This window comes from Oncorhynchus tshawytscha, linkage group LG02 (genome assembly GCF_018296145.1).
Source record: "Oncorhynchus tshawytscha isolate Ot180627B linkage group LG02, Otsh_v2.0, whole genome shotgun sequence".
NCBI lineage: Eukaryota > Metazoa > Chordata > Actinopteri > Salmoniformes > Salmonidae > Oncorhynchus > Oncorhynchus tshawytscha.
In genome coordinates, this window is record NC_056430.1 from 18,149,374 (window position 1) to 18,172,429 (window position 23,056).

The window sequence follows — 23,056 nt, forward strand, 5'->3', positions numbered from 1 at the left end:
CTGTATTTGGTTAGTTTATTAGTTTATTAGTTAGTTTATTCCATTCTTCTCTGCAGATCCTTTCAAGCACTGTCAGGTTGGATGGGGAGCTTCGCTACCAGCTAATTTCAGGTCTATCCAGAGATGTTCGATCGGGTTCAGGTCCGGGCTCTGGCTGGGCCACTCAAAGACATTCAGAGACTTGTCCCGAAACCACCCTTGTGTTGTCTTGGCTGTGTGCTTAGGGTCGTTGTCCTGTTGGAAGGTGAACCTTTATCCCAGTCTGTGGTCCTGAGTGCTCTGGAGCAGGTTTTCATTAAGGGTCTCTCTGTACTTTGTCTCCTGACTAGTCTCCCAGTCCCTTCCGCTGAAAAACATCCCCACAGCACTCTCACCACCATGCTTCACCATAGGGATGGTGCCAGGTTTCCTCCAGACGTGATGCTTGGCATTCAGGCCAAAGAGTTCAGTCTTGGTTTCATCAGACCAGAGAATCTTGTTTCTCATGGTCTGAGAGTCCTTTGCATGCCATTTGGCAAACTACAAGTGGGCTGTCATGTGCCTTTTACTGAGGAGTGGCTTCCGTCTGGCCACTCTACCATAAAGGCCTGATTGGTGGAGTGCTGCAGAGATGGTTGTCCTTCTGGAAAGTTCTCCCATCTCCACAGAGGAACTCTGGAGCTCTGTCAGATTGACCATCGGGTTCTTGGTCACCCCCTTGACCAAGGCTCTTCTCCCCTGATTGCTCAGTTTGGCCGGGCGGCCAGCTCTAGGAAGAGTCTTGGTGGTTCCAAACTTCTTCCATTTAAGAATTATGCAGGCCACTGTGTTCTTGGGGACCTTCAGTGATTTCGCACCCTTTAACAGATCTGTGCCTCGACAGCTCTACGGACAATTCCTTCCACCTCATGGCTTGGTTTTTGCTCTGACATTTAATAAAAATGTCATGTAATTTAACCTTTATTTAGCTAGGCAAGTCAGTTAAGAACAAATTCTTATTTACAATGACAACCTAGTCCCCGGCCAAACCCTCTTGCACTGAGATGCAGTGCCTTAGACTGCTGCACCACACGGGAGCCCAAATGAACTGACATGCACTGTCAACTGTGGGACCATACATAGACAGGTGTGCGCCTGTCCACAACATATCCAATACTTTTAATTTATCACAGGTGGACTCCAATTAAGTTGTAGAAACATCTCAAGGATGATCAATGGAAACAGGATGCACCTGAGCTCAATTTTGAGTCTCATAGAAAAGGGTCTGAACACATGTATATATGGTGTTTATACTGTATATATATTTTTAAAGAAATTTGCAAACATTTCTACTAACCTGTTTTCGCTCCGTCATTATGTGGTATTGTGTGTAGATTGATCAATTTGTAGTTATTTAATCAATTTTAGAATAAGGATGTAAAAAACAAAATGTGCAAAAAGGGATGTGGTGCACTGTATTTATCTTTGTATAGTATAAGGTAAATTCATCAATGTGTATGAGGAAACATAAACTATTAAAAAAAATCTACTTGCAACAATGCATGCTGGGAAATATGATAGTGAGGCCCCTTTCACATATTTTTTTACTCTGAGAGAGTTAACAGAAATGAACTCAACACGTTCGAGTAACAACACGCAATTGAAAAGATTTCTTTAATCATAAACTCAGCAAAAAAAGAAATGTCCACTCACTGTCAACTGCGTTTATTTTCAGTAAACATAACATGTGTAAATATTTGTATGAACATAACAAGATTCAACAACTGAGACATAAACTGAACAAGTTCCACAGACGTGTGACTAACAGAAATGGAATAATGTGTCCCTAAACAAAGGGGGGTTCAATTCAAAAGTAAATGTCAGTATCTGGTGTGGCCTCCAGCTGCATTAAGATCTGCAGTGCATCTCCTCCTCATGGACTGCACCAGAATTGCCAGTTCTTGATGGGAGATGTAGCCCCACTCTTCCACCAAGGCACCTGCAAGTTCCCAGACATTTCTGGGGGGAATGGCCCTAGCCCTCACCCTCCGATCCTACAGGTCCCAGACGTGCTCAATGGGATTGAGATCCGGGCTCTTCGCTGGCCATGGCAGACCACTGACATTCCTGTCTTGCAGGAAATCACGCACAGAACGATCAGTACGTCTGGTGGCATTGTCATGCTGGAGGGTCATGTCAGGATGAGCCTGCAGGAATGGTACCACATGAGGGAGGAGGATGTCTTCCCTGTAATGCACAGCGTGGAGATTGCCTGCAATGACAACAAGCTCAGTCCGATGATGCTGGGACACACCGCCCCAGACCATGACGGACCCTCCACCTCTAAACTGATCCCGCTCCAGAGCACAGGCCTCGGTGTAACGCTCATTCCTTCGACGATAAACGCAAATCCAACCATCACCCCTGGTGAGACAAAACCGCGACTCGTCAGTGAAGAGCACTTTTTGCCAGTCCTGTTGGGTCCAGCGCTGGTGGGTATTGCGGACAGTCTGAGCACTGATGGAGGGATTGTGCGTTCCTGGTGTAACTCGGGCAGTTGTTGTTGCCACCCTGTACCTGTCCCGCAGGTGTGATGTTCGGATGTACCAATCCTGTGCAAGTGTTGTTACACGTGGTCTGCCACTGCGAGGACGATCATCTGTCCACCCTGTCGCCCGGTAGCGCTGTCTTAGGCATCTCACAGTACGGACATTGCAATTTATTGCCCAATTTATTGCCCTGGCTACATCTGCACTGTTCATGCCTCATGCCTCCTTGCAGCATATAATATGGCCTACCATCTTTCTTTTGGTGTTTTTCCAGAGTCAGTAGAAAGGCCTCTTTAGTGTCCTAAGTTTTCATAACTGTGACCTTATTTGCCTACCGTCTGTAAGCTGTTAGTTTCTTAACGACCATTCCACAGGTGCTTGTTCATTATTGTTTATGGTTAATTGAACAAGCATGGGAAACAGTGTTTAAACCCTTTACAATGAAGATCTGTGAAGTTATTTGGATTTTTACGAATTATCTTTGATAGACAGGGTCCTGTAAAAGGGACGTTTCTTTTTTTGCTGAGTTTATGTGCTCTTCTGTTGTGCTTAGTTGTAGGAAAGGTGGCAGACAGTCCTAACACTAATCTGAATAAAAGGCATGGAAACGCACATCAATTTCAAATGACTAAATGCGCTTCCTAAGATGAGAACACTTATTGGCAAATATAAATGCCTAATGTTTAACTATTATTTAAACACTGACGTTTAGGTTGTAAACGTGTCACGTTTCATGGTTGTACAGTGTAGTTGCTGTCCAGACATAGGTCCTCTCACAGCTCTTGCTATCCTCCAAACAATCCATCTGAATTTGACTTTACAACAAGTAAACAAGTGTCATCACAAGTACCCTACATCCCATGTGAAATATCTGTTTTGTTTTTATGAATGACTTTGCCACAAAACCAATTCCCCCGTTGGGAATCATCAATGACTATCATGCATTACAATTAGCCATAGATATTTCAGTGTCTCTCTAACCCTTTCCCTCTAGACAGACTGTATTAATGTAAAATAAACACACTGTTGTTATAGCCAACATCAATTATATACAATATAAAGTTGTTTAAAGACCACAGGAGGCTGCTGTGGGGGAAATGGCTCATAATAATGGCTGGAACGGAGTAAGTGGAATGGAATCAAACAGCTGGAAACCATGTGTTTGATGTATTTGATACCATTCCACTAATTCCGCTTCAGTCATTACCATGAGTCCGTTCTCCCCAATTAAGCTGCCACCAACCTTCTGTGTTAAAGATATATCTGATGTTTGGACGTGCAGCTCATCATACCAATTGCTTGCAGGATTGCATAGTGCCTCAGTTGCGCTTTGATGATTTGCTTAATATGGCTATTGCGTACTTGTGACAGCTAGGCTACACAATTAATACACAAAAACAGAAATGCCTTCCACCAGCTCTGTCCATGTGAAATGTAACAAGGTCAATTGGATGGTGCACTGATGATTAGAGTATATAGTATGTCCTCATATCACTGGATATTAGATGTGCAAGCCTTATACACAAATTGAGCACATTTGCAGAAGGTCTTGTCTGGACTAGCTCTATTTTATTTATTTAGTTAGACATAACATCCAAAATCTCATTCCCTCTCTACTGCCCTCTTCTGGTTAAAATATCCCCATAGATTCCTCAGAGGAAGGTAAGTCTTAATCTACTAATTAAACTACGATTATGTTCCACTAATCAAACTCTTTCCGGTTCCTCGATGGTTGGCAAAGTCAATTACATCATATCTATCAATTTTAATTTCTCATTATTTATTTTTTTCTTCCAGTTTTAAATTAAAGCAAGTATTGAGTGCATTGAGCCTGGTTTAATCAAGTGGAAACCACCAAAGCCCTCTGACTCTGCAGCAGGCAATCTCACTGAGCCTCTCAGCATATCGCTGTGAGGAGGGCTTCATCAGGCTTAGGTGCACTGTGTCATATCTGCATTACGGCTGATGGAACTAGCAGCGACCATGGAAATAACCTCTCTGTGACTAATGAACGAGGTGAAGCAGAAGCCACAACCATCCGCTCCGTCTGGTGGCGAGAGGAGAGGGGAAAGGAAACGACCCCTTGACGTTGTTTGAAAGCACACTAATATCTTAAATTATGACAGGATGTAGTCTTTATGAATGATTTATTCCTGGTGAAAATGAGCATCTGCGGAGGAACACAGGCTGTCAGCTGTCTGAAGATGAAAGCCTGGGATAGGATTGGCTTGCAGGGCTTGACGGCACCGTAGCTACAAGCTCCGGGACAATGAGTGGAAGGATGGGGGAGTCAGGGCCAGCTGTCGCAGTTACCCCTACCACCGTCATCACGTTGCATGGTGCTAAGGGGTCCAGGGCAGTGGAGGCTAGTGTCAAAATCAAATCAAATTGTATTTGTCATGCACTGAATGCACTGCATACAACAAGTGAAGACTTTACCAATAAATGCTTACTTACTGTACAAGCCCTTTCCCAACAAAGCAGTTAAAAAGTAAGAAAATTAACAAATAAATAAAAAGAAAATAGTAACAATAAAATACCACAATAAAAACTATAACGAGGCTATGTACAGGCTATATACAAGCAGTACCGGTACCGAGTCAGTGTACTGGGGTACGAGGTAGTTGGGGTGATTGATTGAGGTAATATATACATGTAGGTTTGGTTAGGTGATTGATTGAAGTACAATGTACATGTAGATAGGGGTAAAAAGTATAAAGTCCAGGTAGCCGTTTAGTTAATGGTTCAGCAGTCTTATGGCTTTGGGGTAGAAGCGGTTCAGGAGCCTTTTGGTCCCAGACATGTCATTCGGTACCGCTAGCCGTACCGGAACAATTGATTGCTCTCACAAACACTCTCTCTCTCTCTCTCTCTCTCTCTCTCTCTCTCTCTCTCTCTCTCTCTCTCTCTCAATTCAATTCAATTCAATTCAAGGGGCTTTATTGGCATGGGAAACACGTGTTTACATTGCCAAAGCAAGTGAGGCAGATAACAATGAACAGTAAGCATTATACATACAGAAGTTTCAAAACAATAAAGATATTACAAATTTCATATTACGTATATATACAGTGTTGTAACGATGTACAAATGGTTAAGGGTACACAAGGGAAAATAAATAAGCATAAATATGGGTTGTATTTACAATGGTGTTTGTTCTTCACTGGTTGCCCTTTCCTTGTGGCAACAGGTCACACATCTTGCTGCTGTGATGGCACACTGTGGTATTTCACCCAGTAGATATGCCAGTTTATCAAAATGGGGTTTGTTTTTTTCGAATTCTTTGTGGATCTGTGTAATCTGAGGGAAATATGTGTCTCTAATATGGTCATACATTGGACAGGAGGTTAGGAAGTGCAGCTCAGTTTCCACCTCATTTTGTGGGCAGTGTGCACATAGCCTGTCTTCTCTTGAGAGCCATGTCTGCCTACGGCGGCCTTTCTCAATAGCAAGGCTATGCTCACTGAGTCTGTACATAGTCAAAGCTTTCCTTAAGTTTGGGTCAGTCACAGTGGTCAGGTATTCTGCCACTGTGTACTCTCTGTTTATGGCCAAATAGCATTCTAGTTTGCTCTCTCTCTCCAGACAGTCCCTGAGACTGCACAGATGACTGAGAGGGGAGAGCTTCGGCAGCATGGACCTACCCAGGAGAGACCATGTCAAAATCCCATCTCACACAGAGGGAGGGAGGAATAGAGAGAGAGGGGATACTGTGTGCTTCCTGTGCTCGCTCATGTCTCAGCTGTTCAAAGAGAATTGATAAAGTAACATCCTCAGGCCTCAACAAACAGCATGGCTGTGTGGTCCAGGCCTGGGTGCCTCTTCCTCACTGGGCAAACCAAACATGCCAGTCCTGCCATTTGGGGACTGCGCCCCCCCCTCTCCCCCTCTCTCTCTCTCTCTGTCTTTCAGCCCCTCTCTCTCTTTCTCTCTCTCTCCTTTCTCCCCCATCTCTCTCTTTATCTCTCTCGCTCTCTTTCTCTCTCTCTCTCTCTCTCTCTCTCTCTTGCTCTCTCTCTCTCTCTCTGTCTCCCTCTCTCCGTTTCTCTCATCTGTATGCACAGTGGACATGCTCAAAAGGGAGGAATTCTGTTTGTTTTTCTTTTTCGTCAGTGTCCTCTCCAAGTAGTCTCTAAGGGATGTTGGGGGGTGAAGTCGTGAGTGAGTTCAAAGATGGCAGCACACTAAAAGAAAACTAGATCATCTCAGTATCAATGATGTACTGTTTATTACCCCTGGAATGTTAGTGGGTGTTTATTTTTACGTATTTACGGTCCCTGGGATAATCATGAACTTGAGAAGGGAATGAAGCATCTTCCAAATATCTTCCCACTTTGTTGTATAGTTTACATTTCATATATGGCACACTAGTTACTGCTTTAGTGATGCAGTGTCCCTTGAGAACAAACTTTCATAACTACTAGAATGAAAAACAGAACTCTGAGTGTTGGATGCAATACATGTTTCCCCACCACAACCAACAATGGAGTTTGGATAGCCTTTGTCTCTAAAGCTTTACGTGACAAGTTGAACAAAAGACTGTCAAATCATCAACCCCTGAGTGGTAGTGTGAAAAGTACAAAGCTTGCGGCGAGGGGAATATCTGGCTATGTTAGGAGCTGAGAGTGAATCTTCTGCTCCTATCTATCTGAACAAATCAGCTGCTCACAGTCTGTATCTTTCTTCAGCAAATTGGCCCTCAGACATCCTCCTGGCCTCATTGTCAATCCATTCTTGTTGATCTCCTCATGCTCCATGTGATACACATTGCACACCACAGCACCATTTCTTTGTGTGATACTGACAGAAAAGAACACCATTACTACCATTAGCTCGCATTCACTAAACAGACCAATTTCTGCTCTTTGAGACCGGCTAGAAGCAATGAAGAAAGACCATCTTTAACTGAAAGTCTGAGTCCCCGAAAAAGTTTGCTTCCCTCCTGACAGGAGCATCAGAGGGTGATGGGGTGGGATAGGGACAGACAGGACTTTAGGTTTACACTTCCTGAATGGGAGTTTCACTACCATGGAATTAATAATCATATCCACTCTAAATGATACATCTGATATTTCACATTTCATGCCGTTCCTATTTTGATGCTCTGGTGATGTACAGTACATTAGAAAATGAAGACATGATATCGCCGCTGCCACAGTTGTTATGATGATTAGAATATGTTATGTAAATTCCACAAAATGACTGTCTTTGCATCCTTTGGATATTAGAGGACAAGTACATTAGAGTGTCTAGTTTGAGAAACAGACGCCTCACAAGTCCTCAACTGGCAGCTTCGTTAAATGGTACCCGCAAAACACCAGTCTCAACGTTAACAGTGAAGAGGGGACACCGGGATGCTGGCCTTCTTCACTGTCAATCGTGAAGAGGTGATTCCGGATGCTGGAATTCTAGGCAGAGTTCCTCTCTCAAGTGTCTGTGTTATTTTGCCCATAAACTTGGATTAGCTAACACAACGTGCCATTGGAACACAGGAGTGATTGTTGCTGATAGTGGGCCTATGTAGACATTACATAAAAATTTAGCCGTTTACAACATCTGTCATTTACAACATTAACCAATCAAATCAAATCAAATCAAATCAAATGTATTTATATAGCCCTTCGTACATCAGCTGATATCTCAAAGTGCTGTACAGAAACCCAGCCTAAAACCCCAAACAGCAAGCAATGCAGGTGTAGAAGCACGGTATGTCCGCACGGTATGTCTGATTAATTTGATATTATTTTAAAGGACAAAATATTGTATTTTCTCTCAAAAACAAGGACATTTCTAAGTGACCCCAAACTTTTGAACGGTAGTGTACAATAAAAACAACATACATTTAGAATCAAGGCAGGTAAAATAGCAATAGTGGGCTTGGTGCTAAATACATTTTAGATTGGGACTAGGACTATGAAAATGGCAGTCTGTAGAAGTGTTTTTTAAACAAGGGCAAGGGAGTAGGAAGGCTGAGTCCCCCATATTACGGAGACGGGTCTTGGGGACTTGAAGCAATGGTGAGTTGCTGGAGCGAATTGTGTGAGGTGGCTCTCTGATTGAGATGAGGTCGCTGATGAAGGTGGAGCTCAATCCATTCAAGGCTTTAAATACAAGTAGGAAGATTTTGAAGTCGACCCTATAGTTGACCGGTAGCCGGTGGAATTGGGCCAGGATCGGGGTGATGTGATATGACTTCTTGGTCCTGGTCATGACTCTGACAGCCCTCTTTTGGATTAGTTGGAGCCTCTGTAGTGGTTTGGCTGGGAGGCCTCCAAACAGCGCATTGCCGTAGTCGATCGTAGAGAAGATGAAGGCGTGGGTGAGTTTTCATCTGGCCGGGAAAGTGATGGTAATGTTGAATATGAATAAAATACAGCATTTTGACATGTCCGTCTGTCAACCCTGTGTCACTTCTAAATGTATCCATGTTTCAACGTCATTGTAAAACCATAGTTATTGTGTTGCTTTGACAAAGTTATTTCCGAAGATGATTATTTGTGATTAGTGATTCATTTAGGTCTGTCCCTCATTTTAAGGTCAACCCTGTTAAGGTCAACCCAACTCTTGTTTTAATATGGTGAAACTATTCCTTTTTCAATATTGTTTTCAGAAGAAACATTAAACATCTAATTGACAAATCATAGTGTAAAAGCAGGTGAGCTGGTTCTACTCTTTACTTAAAAGCACTTGAGCTTGTTCTACTCTTTTTGGCCGTTTTGTGGTAGTAAAAACTGAGTGGGTCGAACATCCACCCTGTCACCAATAGATAGACAGCCTAGAAATGTTTTTACCCCCCAAAAATATAGCCACTTACTATTGTAAAAAATATATTTAACCTCTTGAGATGGGATAAGGTGTTTTTTTATGAAGTTACTCTTTATGACCAAATGTTAAAATGAGGTGAAATCAACATCTTTTTGGACCAGGTTACACTTCTCAAAAGGAACCAAATTGATGGAATGACCAAGCTAGCTAAGCCATTTTTAATGGCTTTACTGCTGCTGCTGCTGTTGCTATGTTTTCATTTAACTGTATGTATACAGTATAAAGAAAAAATCTGCTTTCATCACTGGATATGGACAGTGTAATGGTTGCTTAGCGATGCATCATGCTGGCTTACAACCCGCTGACCCTCTGGCAGTAAATGTAACCAGAGCTACAGTATGTATTTAAAGTTACACCAACTTTTATCATTTTTTACATTGTTCTAATTCTAGACATTCAGTTACATAGCATTGTTGAAATCATATAGATCCTATAAAATTACAAAATGACTAGTATTCTAATTCCTACTTCTGTGGTTTAACTATTCCCCATGTAATGTTAACGTGAGGCTAACATGGGTGCCATGGAATTTTGAAGTTTCATGTAAATGCATCATATTGCTCATTCTAGACATTCAATTACAGTACATAGCATTGTTTAAATATTCCCCATATATTGTTGTGGAGCTAACATGGGGTCAAGGAATATTGAGGTGTCATGTAAATACAAGCAGAACAGCTCCCAAGTGGTGCAGCGGTCTAAGGCACTGTATCTCAGTGCTAGATGCCTCACTACAAACCCTGGTTCGGTCCTGGGCTGCATCACAATCGGCCATGATCCAGAGTCCCATAGGGCAGCGCACAATTGACACAGTGTTGTCTGGGTTAGGGGAGGGTTTGGCCGGAGTAGGCCATCAATTGTAAATAAGAATTGGTTCTTAACTGACTTGCCTAGTTATATAAAGAAAGAAAAGAAAGGTCATTGTCCCAGCTCTCTAAATACATGGCTCTGTGTGTAAGCATCTCCACCTAATCTTTTGTATCATAGCACCGTTCTGCATTTTACCTAGTGCAATACAACACTGAAAAGACTGGGGACATGCGTATTGAAGGACATCTGGGCTTTTAAACAATAAAACAGACATCCTGTAAGAGACAATCAATGCAAACAGAGTTGAAGGGCAGCAGTACACTAGCCCCCAGGGGAAATCTGTGATGGGGAGACATTTTACCTGTCATGCTTGTGATTTAACCCCGAAGGAAAGTTACAGTTACAGCATGTCCCCGATGCTGCTATTGGCTGAATGTTAGAAGGACGAACATTCAGTGATTTTTATCAAAATCCCCCATTTATATCCAGTCTTTTTGGTGTGAAAGTTTCACCTCAGGAAGTTGAGATTGTCTCAGAATATGACCTTTGAGCCTGCTAAAACGCGCTTGAAGTGAAGAGTTGTTTAGGGCACTATGATTAGCACAAAAAAGCTGTGTTTTTATTGAAGAGACCGATACAAGGTTAGTCTCCATTCTCCACCTCCTGAAAGCTTTAGCTCTGAAGGTTCGAACATCACTCCAGTCTGGCTCCCCAGTAGCCCGTAGCTTGTGAGACTCACGCCAATACTCTAAATGGAATTTAATCTCGGCAGCCTTATATGTTTAATATTAAGGGATACCTTTGTGCTCTCAGTAAGTGCAGTCTAATGAACTGTGTGGAATGCAATTTGGCACTAACTAAAAATCATTTCCCCCTCATTTTCAAAGGGCATTGTTTCGAGACTTAAGAGACTGGCTATTTTTCAAACTGAGAAATTGTTACTAGCATGTACTATAGCAATTCACTGGCTTCTTTTAACTTTCAGGGACATCTTCAGGGACATCTTAAAAGCATGACACAGCCATTCCGTAGAACTTAAGGACATGATTGTTGAGAGGTTCGCCTGCCTGCAGCTGCATTTGTACTTCAGTATCTTTACCCATGCTCTTAGTGAGGGCAATGGAAATAATGCAATTCATATCTGTTTTGTCTGACTGCCAGTCAGAAAGATGTCTGTAAAGAGGATTATGCTGAAGAGATGGAGTTTGGACAGAGAGGAATACTGGCTTGCCAATCTAGCAGCCATATTTGGCTATTACCATATAGATAATCCATCAAGGTCTGATTACATGTCAACATTGTCTGGTTTCATTTAAATAAATAAAAAAGACTGAATCCCCAAGAACAACAAGGGTCTGAAGCTTAAACCTGAGCCCCACTATGTACACAGACCACACAGCATGACACGTATTTTCCCTGGAACAGTCAGACAAACAAGTCATAGACACTTACTCCTTCTTTTTCCCATTGGAACGAATGAGTGGTTATGCTGGATTCTATTATTATGTGTCAATTTGCAGTGAAGCCAAGGTACTCAGTGGTGTAATAAGCGTAGGCTCCATGAATTCCTGCTATAAAGTGGCCTGATCCAGGCATGTGTGACTGCTCTCTGTGGGCTTTTAGTGTTCAGATACCATTGGCCTCCAGGGAAGTCCCTCCAGGGAAGTCCCTCCAGGAAAGTCCCTCCAGGTTCCTAAATCAGCCCCAGCGATAGTTGCTTGTAGGAATGTGTGTAGATGAAAAAGCCGGGGGAAGGAGACAAGGACAAAGAGGACAGTTGTTTGAGTTTCTAGGTCAGTGATGCATGACCTTGCTGATTGTTGACTGGGCCTACATGTACAGTAATGCCCCAGCGAACTATAAGGAGTTCTTCTACTGCCCTCCAGTGGCCCAGAAGATTAATATGGTTGTGTGGTTGATCGACTAAACTAATGCTACATGTTTATTTCATTTGGTGTCCCTCTCTACACCCCTCAATAAATTACATTCAATGTAAATATGGAAGTTACAAGTTACCAACCCATTTCATTTAAGAATATGATACACAAATAAGCAGAATTATCCTCCATTTATTATCTGAAACCTATTTTTAAAACGTAATCCAAATTGGGGAAAGATTCTTGCTAGGCAAAACCAGATGTGGTTTCTTCGGCCTTTCCAAACCAAACCTTGAGGAATGTATGGCTCTGACTGGCTCCTTCTGAGAGCGAAAGTATGTGTGGTGAGGAAAAGAGGGTTGCGGGGTCGGAGGGTTCATTAGGCTGAATGTCTACATGAACAGTGGATGAGTTTTGGGGTCACACACCACCCCTGCTGCAGCCTGCAGCGCAGGGTGACTGAGGGGGCCAGGCAGGGACTTTCTGAGAGAGAGCAGCCGTGGCTTAGACAGTCAGCAGGGGGCGATGTTGTCTCTCCAGACACACAGTCAGAGCAGAACACCATTCTGCAATCTCATCACTGGCTCTCCTGTACCGCAGCCTATCAGATTGAGCCCAGAACCTAAAATAACACTGAGACTTATTAGTGAAGAGGACTGCTTTATTTCCTCTGAAGCTTGTTTGTTCTAATTCCACATCCAAATCACACTGGCCCTTTCAAGTTTCAAATCCGCCCGATGTTTAGGCACAAGGAATTGACATACATTTGCTGAATCTGGACACAGAACAGGGAAACTTGAGGGGAAAGTATTTTGGTCAGTTTAACCATATCCTTTACACTTCTAAATTTAGCAAAATCATCTTAAACATTGATTGTATATGCCGTTCCATTTAACGAGTGTGGTTACTGACACACACACACACACACACACACACACACACACACACACACACACACACACACACACACACACGTAGGCTTAAATACAGAAGACATACACACAGAGCCAACCTAGAAATGCAACAGCAGTTCAAATTTTTGTTATCTTTGCCAAAACAAGATTATCTGGTTAGAATTCCAATTGACCAACCCAATGATTAAAATATTTTTTCATAATTTCCAAAAGCGACCTTCCCATTAGAGAAAACATTCAATTCACTTCACACATTAACTGGTTATTCATGTCTCCACTAATTTCCAGTTAACTTATTTATATTACCGTTTAATTAGATGACTTGTTCATTCTTAAACTGTTTTCCCAGAAATAATGCAATCCTTGAAATACTACAAAGTATTGAATTTGACTTAAGTCAGGTATGTCTCTTTTATAAACCATAGTCCCTGGTACAGGCCATAGTCTCTGTTACAGGTCATAGTCCCTGGTACAGGCCATAGTCTCTGTTACAGGCCATAGTCCCTGGTACAGGCCATAGTCTCTGTTACAGGTCATAGTCCCTGGTACAGGCCATAGTCTGTTACAGGCCATAGTCTCTGGTATAGGCCATAGTCTCTGTTATAAACCATAGTCTCTGTTACAGGCCATATCTCTGTTACAGGCCATAGTCTCTGTGATAAACCATAGTCTCTGGTACAGGCCATAGTCTCTGATGCAGGCCATAGTCTCTGTTACAGTCCATAGTCTCTGTTACAGGCCATAGTCTTTGTTACAGGCCATAGTCTCTGTTATAAACCATAGTCTCTGGTACAGGCCATAGTCTCTGTTACAGGCCATAGTCTCTGATGCAGGCCATAGTCTCTGATGCAGGCCATAGTCTCTGTTACAGGCCATAGTCTCTGTTATAAACCATAGTCTCTGTTACAGGCCATAGTCTCTGGTACAGGCCATAGTCTCTGGGACAGGCCATAGTCTCTGGTACAGACTATAGTCTCTGTTACAGGCCATAGTCTCTGGGACAGGCCATCGTCTCTGTTACAGACCATAGTCTCTGTTACAGGCCATAGTCTCTGTTACAGACCATAGTCTCTGGTACAGGCCATAGTCTCTGGTACAGGCCATAGTCTCTGGTACAGGCCATAGTCTCTGTTACAGACCATAGTCTCTGGTACAGGCCATAGTCTCTGGTACAGGCCATAGTCTCTGGTACAGGCCTGGAGAATGTCATCCCCTCTCCTTCTCCCCTTCTCTCTCTCCACTGATTTTAAGGTTCACCAGGTGTTGTTCTATTCCCCCAGAATCCATAATCTCATATTAGTCGATCTTCTCACTCAGAGCTGTGTGTGTGTGTGCGTGTGCATGTGTGTGTGTACCACCCTACTGAACACCCATGTGTGCAAGTATTGTGATGTACAAAAAAATAACAACTCAGTTCATTTTAGCAGTATTGTGTGTATTTGCTATGACTACTTTCAAAGTAAATGAACATTTAATGTTCAACTCTATCTCAACCTTCCAGTTCTTCTCTTTTAGTGAAGAGTTAATTTCTTTCTTTCTGCGGTACAGACTGTGTTTTGGTAACCTATACCAAAATGCATGTCTTGCTGACATTACACAGTGCTGGCTTCAAACTGAAACCATTCTCCCATCTCAGAGCTTTTGCAATCTAAATGCCGTTCCTCTTTCAGGAGAATTTCTGCTGCACCTGGTCTATGTCAAGCGAAGCAGACACAAAGGGACAGTTGACGCGTATCCTTTTAGAGGGTCATGTTTTCAGATTTCCTTTACATTTTCCTACCATGAACTTGGAGTGGTGTTTCTGAGGCTCTAAAACAGCTCTGATTGAGGGGGGTCATTACATGAAAAGCAGTTACAGTATACAGGTTTAGGTGATTCAAATTGCAGCAGCATGACAGAATGGCATTTGCAAAAAAAGGACCAAAAAAAACAATTTGGTCGACAATGCAGTCCTTTGTCATGGGGCCGATTGGAGAGCCGTTTAAACATTATTCCTGACAGATTTGTCATCTGCGAGTCAGAGAGATGGAGAGGTGCAGAAATGTTGCGTCAAGAGTTGTGTTGATTACAGGCGACAGCAGGGTTTATGTTGAGAGGTGAGTGTGTTCTCTTCTCTCCCCACACAATGTGAATTAACTGGGAGCCAGTTCTCTCTCTCTCCGCTGAGTACTGCCAAGCCAACCAGAAAAGGTACCATGCATTTTGCCTTGTTCTGTGCTCGACATAAAAGGAGATACTGCTACTTGTACTACTACCGCTACTGCTACTACTGCTGCTGCTACTAAATCAAATCAAAGTTTATTTGTCACGTGCACCGAATACAACAGGAGTAGGTAGACCTTACAGTGAAATGCTTACTTACAGGCTCTAATCAATAGTGCAAAAAAGGTATTAGGTGAACAATAGGTAAGTAAAGAAATAAAACAACAGTAAAAAGGCTATAAAAGTAGCGAGGCTACATACAGACAACGGTTAGTCAGGCTGATTGAGGTAGTATGTACATGTAGATATGGTTAAAGTGACTATGCATATATGATGAACAGAGAGTAGCAGTAGCGTAAAAGAGGGGTTGGTGGGTGGTGGGTCGGACACAATGCAGATAGCCTGGTTAGCCAATGTGCGGGAGCACTGGCTGGTCGGCCCAATTGAGGTAGTATGTACATGAATGTATAGTTAATGACTATGCATATATGATAAACAGAGAGTAGCAGCAGTGTAAAAAGAGGGGTTGGGGGGGCACACAATGCAAATAGTCCAGATAGCCATTTGATTACCTGTTCAGGAGTCTTATGGCTTGGGGGTAAAAACTGTTGAGAAGCCTTTTTGTCCTAGCCTTGGCACTCCGGTACCGCTTGCCATGCGGTAGAGAGAACAGTCTATGACTAGGGTGGCTGGGGTTTTTAGGGCCTTCCTCTTACATCGCCTTCTGTAGTGCCTTGTGGTCAGTGGCCGAGCAATTTCCTTACCAGGCAGTGATACAACCAGGATGCTCTCAATGTTGCAGCTGTAGAACCTTGTGAGGCTCTCAGGACCCATGCCAAATCTTTTTAGTTTCCTGAGGGGGAATAGGCTTTGTCATGCCCTCTTTATGACTGTCTTGGTGTGTTTGGGCCATTCTAGTTTGTTGTTGATGTGGACACCACTTGAAGCTCTCAACCTGCTCCACTACAGCCGTGTCGATGAGAACGGGGGCGTGCTCGGATCTCTTTTTCCTGTAGTCCACAATCATCTCCTTAGTCTTGGTTGCGTTGAGGGATAGGTTGTTATTTTGGCACCACCCGGCCAGGTCTCTGACCTCCTCCCTATAGGCTGTCTCGTCGTTGTCGGCGATCAGGCCTACCACTGTTGTGTCGTCTGCAAACTTAACGATGGTGTTGGAGTTGTGCCTGGCCATGCAGTCGTGGGTGAACAGGGAGTACAGGAGGGGACTAAGCACACACCCTTGGGGAGCACCAGTGTTGAGGATCAGCGTGGCAGATGTGTTGCTACCTACCTTCACCACCTGGGGGTGGCCGGTCAGGAAGTCCAGGATCCTGTTGCAGAGGGAGGTGTTTAGTCCCAGGATCCTTAGCTTGGTGATGAGCTTTGAGGGTACTATGGTGTTGAACGCTGAGCTGTAGTCAATGAATAGCATTCTCACATAAGTGTTCCTTTTGTCCAGGTGGGAAAGGGCAGTGTGGAGTGCAATAGAGATTGCACCATATGTGGATCTGTTTGGGTGGTATGGAAATTGGAGTGGGTCTAGGGTTTCTGGGATAATGGTGTTGATGTGGGCCATTACCAACCTTTCAAATCACTTCATGGCTACAGACGAGAGTGCTACGGGCCTGTAGTCATTTCGGCAGGTTGCCTTTGTGTTCTTGGGCACAGGGACTATGGTGATCTGCTTGAAACATGTTGGTATTACAGACTCAATCAGGGACATGTTGAAAATGTCAGTGAAGACACCTGCCAGTTGGTCAGCACATGCCCGGAGCACACGTCCTGGTAATCGGTCTGGCCCCGCAGCCTTGTGTATGTTGACCTGTTTAAAGGTCTTACTCACGTCGGCTACAGAGAGCGTGATCACACAGTTGTCCGGAACAGCTGATGCTCTCATGCATGCCTCAGTGTTGCTTGCCTCGAAGCGAGCATAGAAGTGATTTAGCTCGTCTGGTAGGCTTGTGTCACTGGGCAGCTCGCGGCTGTGTTTCCCTTTGTACTCTGTAATCGTTTGTAAAAAAAAGCGGCACCTCTACCCTTTAGCTCAGTGCGAATGTTGCCTGTAATCCATGGCTTCTGGTTGGGGTATGTACGTACAGTCACTGTGGGGACGATGTCCACGATGCACTTATTGATAAAGCCAGTGACTGATGTGGTGTACTCCTCAAAGCCATCAGAAGAATCCTGGAACACGTTCCAGTCTGTGATAGCAAAACAGTCCTGTAGTTTAGCATCTGCTTCATCTGACCACTTTTTTATAGACCGAGTCACCGGTGCTTCCTGCATTCATTTTTGCTTGTAAGCAGTAATCAGGAAGATAGAGTTGTGGTCAGATTTACCAAATGGAGGGCGAGGGAGAGCTTTGTACGCGTCTCTGTGTGAGTACAGGTGATCTAGATTTGTTTTCCCTCTGGTTGCACATTTTACCTCATCTAGTTTATTGTCTAATGATTGCACGTTGGCGAGTAGTATTGACGGTAACGGCAGCTTTCCCACTCTCCTTTTTCGGGTCCTGACCAGGCATCCGGCTCTTTGTCCTCTGTACCTGTGTCTCTTCCTCTTGGAAATTAAGGGGATGTTGGCCCGGTCAGGTGTTTGGAGAATGTCCTGTGCGTCTTGCTTGTTGAAGAAAAAAATATTTGTCTAAACCGAGGTGAGTGATCGCTGTCCTGATATCCAGAATCTCTTTTTTGTCATAAGATACAGTTGCATAAACATTATGTACAAAATAAGTTACAAATAACGTGAAAAACCCCCACATAATAGCACAATTGGTTGGGCACCCATAAAACTGATTTATTCCGGCGCGTACTACTACTACTACTGCCGCTGCTACTACAGCTACTACTACTACTACTACTGCTGCTGCTACTAATACTACTACTGCTGTTACTGCTACTTCTGCTACTGCTGCTGCTACTACTTGTTATGGGATTTTTATGAATAATGACTAGATTATGTATACATTTAACTTAGAACTATAACTAAACAGAATACTACTATGTTACTGTATGAATGTATGGATCTTATTATAATCATAATACTGAATATAATGTGTGTAGTTTTAGTCAAGAATTATAACAAGGACTTTCTGTTCCTTGTTAGAAGTGAATGGAGCTATCGTCAGACCGGCTGGAATACTGTGTTCCTTACAGGACATCCTGTCTCTACCCAGGGAGGGGAGAGACCTTGGGCTAGTAGTAGATTGTTTAACAGGTGGCAGACAATGTGGGAAGGCTTGTGAACTATACTGCCATTGTATCTGAGAGGAGGAGAGACATTTATGACGAAATATGAGGTATATAAACTAATGTACATGATTTTATGGAGAGAGCTCTCGGAGAATAAACGCTACTGATTAATTTTGAGACTGGTCTCTGTCCATTCTATGCAAATAAGTATCTTACAAATTCTTAGAAACGGACAGAGTGTTTTAAATGAATTGGTTAATGAACATATAGGAGTTAAATTCCTCTAACACTACTACTGCTACCACTACTACTGCTACCGCTGCTGCTACTACTACTGCTACCGCTACTACTGCTATTACTACTACTACTACTACTGCTACTGCTACTACTACTACTACTACTACTACTACTGCTAATATTACTACTAAAAGAGTCAAGTCATGGACTCTTGCCATTCACTGCCCTGCGTTCGGTCTTTACTTATCGATGGCTAATAGATCCTCAGCATACTGCCGAAGACCCACCCTGGTTGACGCTCACATACATTGCTTCCATAAATTAGTCATACCCCTTCAGAGTTGGGTAGGTTAGTTTCTAAATGTAATTCGATACAGTTACTAGTTACCAATCCAAAATTGTAATCAGTAATGTAACTTTTGGATTACCCAAACTCAGTAACATTATCTGATTAATTTCAGTTACTTTTAGACAACTTTCCCCTTAAGAGGCATTAGAAGAAGACAAAAAGGATCCATCAAAGCATTTCGTGTGTCATGATAGTGGTCTCTTGTGGTCAGACTCGCTCAGATGCTGAACTGAATGTCATTGAGAATGTCAAAATGATGTACATTTTCACAAACGTCCTTTCTGAATTTAAAAGTAATCCAAGAAGTATCATCTAGATTTTTTAAAGTATCTGTAATGTGATTTAGAATACTTTAGCTGCTTACGTAACTGATTACAGTTCCAACTTTTTTTAAATCAGAATGAATGTAACTGATTACATGTGATCAGTTAGTCCCCAACCCTGTACCCCTTGACTTAGTCCACATTTTGTTGCGTTACAGCCTGAATTCAAAATGGATTAAATTAAATAAAAAATCTCATCCATCTATACAGAATACCCGATAATGACAAAGTGAAAACATGTTTTCAGAAATGTTAGCAAACTTATTGAAAATGAAATACAGAAATATCTCATTTACATAAGCATTCACACCCCTTTACTATGAGACTACAAATTGAGCTCAGGTGCATCCAATTTCCTTTGCTCATCCTTGAGATGTCACTACAACATGGAGTCCACCTGTGGCCAGTTCAATTGTTTGGACATGATTTAGAAAGAAACACACCTGTCTGTATAAGGTCCCACAGTTGACAGTGCATGTCAGAGCAGTCATAAAAAATGTAATTAAAAAATCAACACTGCAGTGCTCTCCCTGTCCTCTGCCATGCCCTGATTGTATTACTGTTGATTATATCTTGAAACGTGCATCTACTGTTGCTAGCCCCAACTCTGACTTGTGCTCTGATATCTGCTTCACTGATATCTGCTCTCGTAAAAGCCTGGATTTTCTACACGTTAACACAAGCTTATTACCTACATTGATCAATTGAAAGTGTGGGTTCACAGCTCCAATCCAAATGTGTTGGTCATTACTGAGTCGTGGTTAAGAAAGAGAGTTTTGTACACTGATGTACACTGCAGCGTGGTAAGTGTCCATATTGATCATTTATTATCATGAACACAAAACAAAATAACGAGAACGAAACGAAACAGTCCTGACCGGTGAATACAAAAAAACACTGAACAGAAAATAATCACCCACAACTCAAAGGTGAAACAAGGCTACCTAAGTATGGTTCTCAATCAGGGACAACGATTGACAGCTGCCTCTGATTGAGAACCATACCAGGCCAAACACAGAAATCCCAAATGATAGAAATGGAACATAGACTGCCCACCCCAACTCATGCCCTGACCATACTAAAACAAAGACAAAACAAAGGAACTAAGGTCAGAACGTGACACCCCCAAAGGTGCGGACTCCGGCCGCAAAACCTGAACCTATAGGGGAGGGTCTGGGTGGGTCGCCTGTCTGTCCTGAGCTGCCAGAGTCGCCCGTCTGTCCTGAGCTGCCAGAGCCTCCGGTCAGTCAGGAGCTGCCAAAGCTGCCGGTCAGTCAGGAGCTGCCAGAGCCGCCGGTCAGTCAGGAGCTGCCAAAGCTGCCGGTCAGTCAGGAGCTGCCAGAGCCGCCGGTCAGACAGGAGCTGCCAGAGCCGCCGGTCAGTCAGGAGATGCCGGAGCCGTCCATTACTCCGGTGCTGCCGGAATCGCCCTTCACTCCGGAGCTGCCGGAATCGCCTTTCACTCCGGAGCTGCCGGAGTCTCCCGCCTGTCCGGTGCTTCTGGAATCTCCCGTCCATTCGGGACCCGTTGCTAGGGTCCCCAATCCGGGGTCGGTGGCGAGGGTCGCCACTCCTAAGGTGCCACATAAGTGGGCCGAGACTATGGTGGAGTGGGGTCCACGTCCCGCTCCAGAGCCGCCACCGCGGTAAATGTCCACCCAGACCCTCCCCTATAGGTTCAGGTTTTGCGGCCGGAGTCCGCACCTTTGGGGGGGGGGGGTACTGTCACATTCTGACCTTAGTTCCTATTGTATGTCTTTATTTTAGTTGGTCAGGGCGTGAGTTGGGGTGGGCATTCTATGTTGTTTTTCTATGTTTTTTCTGTTGTTATATTTCTATGTGTTTGGCCTAGTATGGTTCTCAATCAGAGGCAGTTGTCAGTCGTTGTCTCTGATTGAGAGCCATATTTAGGTAGCCTGTTTTCTATTGTGTTTTGTGGGTGGTTGTATCCTGTGTTAATGTTTTCACCATATGGGACTGTTTCGGTTGTTTGAACTTTTGTTATTTTGTTCAGTGTTCTGTTGATTTATTAAATATATCATTATGGACACATACCACACTGCACATTGGTCTGATCCTTGCTACTCCTCCTCTGAAGAAGAGGAATTCTGTTACATAACCTTTCTGGTTATAGCCTTTTTCGGCAAGACAGAACTTCCAAAAGGTGGTGGAGTGGCAATCCTTACCAAGGAACACCTTCAGTGCTCAGTTGTCTCCACCAAGTCTGTTCCCAAACAATTTGATTTGTTGGTTTTAAGCATTAAACTTTCAAATAGCTATGTTTTTAATATTGCTGGGTCTTATCGTCCACCATCAGCACCGGCCTGTACCCTAAATCCCCTAAACTCTCTCCTGACCACTTTACACAAAGGCTGAATTTGTCCTGCTAGGAGACCTAAACTGGGACATGCTTATACCACCTGACCAAGTCCTAAAGCAATGGGACTCAATAAATCATTCTCAGATTATTACCAATCTTACAAGGCATGACTCCAAAGAAAAGGCGACTTTCCTCGATGTTATCCTCACAAATAATCCTGATAGTTATCAGTCTGGTGTTTTCTGTAATTAACTTTGTGATCACTGTTTTACAGCCTGTGCTCATAGTGGCTGCTCAGTGAAATGATCTGTCCTGATTTGTCATAGACGCTTGCTAAAAAACTTAAAACTTAAACCCTGAGCAAGTCTTCCCACATCACCTGGCCTCTGTAAATTGGTATAGAATCAGCTTGATCCCCTCTGTCGAAGATGCTTGGACCTTTTTTGATATTTCTAAAGGAATCATTAACAAACACATGAAGAAAATTAGAATTAAAAACAGGTTCAGCCCCTGGAATTCCATTTGGAGAAAGGCTGGGCACACGCATACTCAGGCTGACTGCCTCTTGTTCAGGAAAATGAGAAACAAGTGCACTCAGGCCATCTGGAAAGCCACAGTTAGTTACTTTAAGAGAGCAGTACTCTCTGTGGGTCTAACCCCAAGAAGTTCAGGAAAACTGTTAAAGACCTGGAGAATAAACCCTCCTCCTCACAGCTGCCCATGTCCCTTAATGTTGATGATGTGGTTGTTACTAACAAGGAGCACATGGCTGAGCTCTTTAATCACCACTTTATTAAGTCAGGATTCCTATTTGACTCAGCCATGCCCTCCCACCCCTTCTAATGCGTCTAGCCCCGATGCTCATCCCTCTTTTACCCCTGCCCCGCTACCAAGTTTCTCCTTGTAAGCGGTCACTGAGTCCGAGGTGCTAAAGGAGCTCCTTAAACTTGACCCCCCCCAACTTCTCTGGGGAAGTTCCCATTGATTGGAAGGCAGCCATCCTTAATTTAAAGGGGGAGATAAAGCTGTTCCTAACTTTTATAGGCCAATTTCTATTTTGCCCAGTTTATCAAAAGTGTTGGAAAAACTTATCAATAATCAACTGACTGGCTTTCTTGATGTCCATAGTATTCTCTCTTGTATGCAATCTGGTTTCAGCTCAGGTTACTCAGGATGTGTCACTGCAACCTTAAAGGTCCTAAATGATGTCACCATTGCCCTTGAGGCTTTTGATATGGTAGACCATTCCATTCTTGCGGGCCGGCTTAATGGTGTCTCTAAGAGGTCTTTGGCCTGGTTTGCTACCTACCTCTCTCAAAGAGTGCAGTGTATAAAGTCAGAACATTTGCTGTCTCAGCCACTGCCTGTCACCAAGGGAGTACCCCAAGGCTCGATCCTAGGCACCCCGCTCTTCTCAATTTACATCAACGACATAGCTCAGGCAGGAGGAAGCTCTCTCATCCATTTATATGCAGATGATAGTGTTATACTCAGCTGGCCC